At 24.2% G+C, this 3685-nt stretch overlaps 1 non-coding gene across 1 annotated transcript; it reads right to left on the bottom strand.

Annotated features, from left to right (window-relative positions):
* Window positions 1-255: 255 nt before the first annotated feature.
* On the bottom strand, window positions 256-326 carry TRNAG-GCC. The gene has a single exon. It is a non-coding gene; the product is annotated as a tRNA-Gly (tRNA).
* Window positions 327-3685: the final 3359 nt, after the last annotated feature.

The following is a 3685-nucleotide window of genomic DNA, read 5'->3' as shown; positions in this document are numbered from 1 at the left end:
TTTTCATTAAAAAATAAAATTATAAACAGTTAAAGAATTTGATGGGACGCGGAAGAAGCATTAAAGAATTTGAGGTGACCGTCAGCGTAGGAGTGTTGTTGTCATTGATTATTTTGCTTCCAATTTTAAATTTATAACTTGCAGAAATGTATTAGAATTGAATTTCAGTCCTATATACGTGTCACGGGTGTTTTGGGTAATAGAAAATGAATTTTACGTAAAAAAAATTTTAAAAAAAGGAGCCTGAGCTCCCAATGCACCAGCCGGGAATCGAACCCGGGTCTGTACCGTGGCAGGGTACTATTCTACCACTAGACCACTGGTGCTGCTTGTGACTTGTATTTGTATAATTTAATATAATTAAACCACAACATGTCCAATATATAAATATTAATAATAATATATATAACATAAACATAGATTTAATAAGTTTAAGTCTAGATAAATACCTATAAAATTAATGATTTTCGTTACCAGTCTCGTCCTTAATTTTCATTTTTTATTCTTGGGACAGAACAAATTTTCATATTAAGTATTGAATTTGATAAAATAAAACTTTTAATAAATTTTCTTTATTAAATTATGTGATTTTATTTTAATAATAAATGATAAAATATTTAATTTAAGATATTATTCATTAAATTGAAATAATAAAATCAAATACTTTACGAAATTTTATCAATTTAATACTTTTTATATAAATTGTTAATATTATAGTTGGGATGATCAAAATTTATTAAAATTATTGTTTTAATAATTTGACATTTAAATCTAAATTCATCCCATCAGTTAATGTTTTATTGTTAATATTACAGGAGTTTCAGTTTTGTGGGTGATTTGTATAATCTAATTAGGATTTTACTAAACACTGACAAATTGCAAGATGTGTTTAATTAATTAGGTTTTAGTTTAATTAATTTTAAAAATAGTTTTAACACAATTAATATTTAAAAAATAAATGTTGACAAAATTCAAGTTACTCTTGAAATTTTTTTAAAAAATATATATAAAAGATAATTTTCAAATCATATAAAATAAAATTACTTTTAGACATAATTACTTAAATAAATTTATATTAATTCAATATTTATAGATTATAAAAGTACTAAATGTCATTTTAGTAATTGCAAATGATTGATTTTATTGCAGAAACTATATATTTAATATCAATGCTAATTCTAATATCTTCAAAAAAATATTTAATTAGTAAATTTAAGATTTCAAATTATGTCTAATTACACTTGGTATAAAAACATATTTTTCTCAAAAGTAATGGTAAAAAAAGATGTCAATATTAAATATAAATTATTTGATAATTTATAAAATAAGTATTTTTAAATTATATTAGTTAAATATATAATTATAAAGATGAATAATAAAATATATAAAAAGAGAAGTTAACGTAAATAAATTTTGATATTTATATTTATAGTAATAAAAAGTAAGATTATAATTTTTTTTTTTTATAATACAAATATAAGTATCCACACACACCTACACATGTGAGTAACTAAAAGAAATAATAATTAAGTATTAAATTTATCAAATGTATGTTTATCTTTTAATAAATTAAACTTTATTAATTGAATTATAAATTCATGTGATATTATTATAATTATATATATATATATATATATAATTTTGAGATTTATATATGTTAAATTTAATAATAATTATTGATTAATATTTTAAATAACATATTATATCTTAAAATAAAGCAAAATAACAAGTATCTATTTATTTTTAATTGTAAAATTTGATCTATGTTATACAAATTTTAATTTTAATAATTAGATTAATAAAAAAATCTCTAATTTTTATTTAATTTTAGGCAAACTTGTCTCAAAAAAAATACGCGCGATTTAATGTACTTACAACATATATCTAAATGTAAAAGTTAAGTGTCTTATCACTTTTACTCTTTCTTGTAATGAATGTGATTGTAATATTATTTATTTTGCTTGAAATATATGTATGACATTAAAGGTATAATAGCCTTTTTTAATACAACAAATTAAAATTTTAATTATAAATTACAAAGAATCTAATTTATAAGAAAAAATAGGAAAGACATAAAATAAAAACTACTTTGTTTAACCTAGGATATTAATCTCTTGATAGTTATACAATTAACCAAAAAAAATTACTCATTTAATTCAAGAATAAGCTTGATATGAGTATTGTTGCATTGACTTGATATCCATCAGTGATAAAGTGAACAATTGTAAGACATAAAAAAAATGTGTAAAGATCTCACACTTGTTCACAAAAGAACCAATTTGATCAAGACAGTCAATATTAGTATATTGGTGGCACCAATACAGATTATTCAAGAAATAAATATTTAAGTTCACTCAAACTAGATGAGCTAGTTGTTTCTTTTAGAAATTATGACTTAGATCTTAATAAATCAAGCCTACAAAAAAAAAAAAAAGGCAAGACTATAACAATTAAATATGGTCAAGGATTACAAAGAATCTAATTTATAGGAAAGGAAAGAAATAAAAATTTGTTATGTATACTAAAGAATATTAATCCCTTGATTATAATTATACAATTAACCAAAAATCCACTCTCCTCTGGTATAGGAATAAACCTTGTATGGACATTGTTATTCTAGACTTGTTATCTAACATTTCCCCTCAAGCTGGATTATAGATATCAATCATAACTAGGTTGTAACTTAAATTTTTATATAGAATTTTGGGCAGAGTCTTGGTCAAAATGTCTACAATTTGAGAGCTTGAGGATGTGTGTTCAAGCTTTATCATTCTGTCATAAACTTTTTTCTTGATGAAGTGATTATCAATTTCTACATGTTTAGTTCTATCATGATGAACATAATTTTTAGCAATGTTAATCGCGGCCTTATTATCACACAGTAATCTCACAGGGAGTTAAAACAATACCTTGAGTTCATGCAACATTTATTGTAACCATGTTCCTTTATAAATTTCCTGAGCCATAGATCTAAACTCTGGTTGTGCACTACTTTTTACTATTATTGATTTTTTTTTCACTTCTCTAAGTGACTAAATTTTTCCAAATGAATAAATAATACCTATTAGTTGATTTTTTATCACATATAGATCCATCTCAGTCTACATCTATGAAGATTTCAACATTTCTTTCTATGCTCTTTTTAAAATAAATCCCCCTGCGAAGAGTTTTTTTTTCAAGTATTGCAATATATAGTTAATTGCTTTCATGTGAGCTTCCTTGGAATCATTCGTGAACCAACTTACTAGGCTTGCAAAAAAATCCAATGTATGGGCAAGTGTGAGTCAGGTAAATCAATCTTCTAACTAGTCATCAATACCTCATTGTCAGTTCGATGACTCTCTTCCTCAATGCCAAGTTTGACATTATATTCCATAGGTGTATCAACTAGTTTGGACCCCTAACATTCCAGTTTTTTGTAGTAAGTTTAGGATATACTTCCTTCGAGATATAGATATCCCAATGTTTAGATTTGGTCACTTCCATCCCAAGAAATTACCTCAAGTTACCTAGATCTTTAACCTCTAATTCTTTAGGTAGGAAGTACTTTATGCTCCTAATTTCCTCCTCCTCATCTCTTATAATGATAATATCATCGACATAGATAATGAAAATAGCAAGTTTTCCCACCCGAGAGAGCTTTATAAATATGGTGTGGTTCTATCTGGCATTGAAAGAATCCATC

The sequence above is a fragment of the Abrus precatorius genome, unplaced genomic scaffold (genome assembly GCF_003935025.1).
Source record: "Abrus precatorius isolate BTA unplaced genomic scaffold, Abrus_2018 Scaffold2, whole genome shotgun sequence".
Taxonomy (NCBI): Eukaryota; Viridiplantae; Streptophyta; class Magnoliopsida; order Fabales; family Fabaceae; genus Abrus; species Abrus precatorius.
The sequence above is the reverse complement of the archived record's forward strand: the minus strand, read 5'-3'. Positions and strand labels throughout refer to the sequence as shown.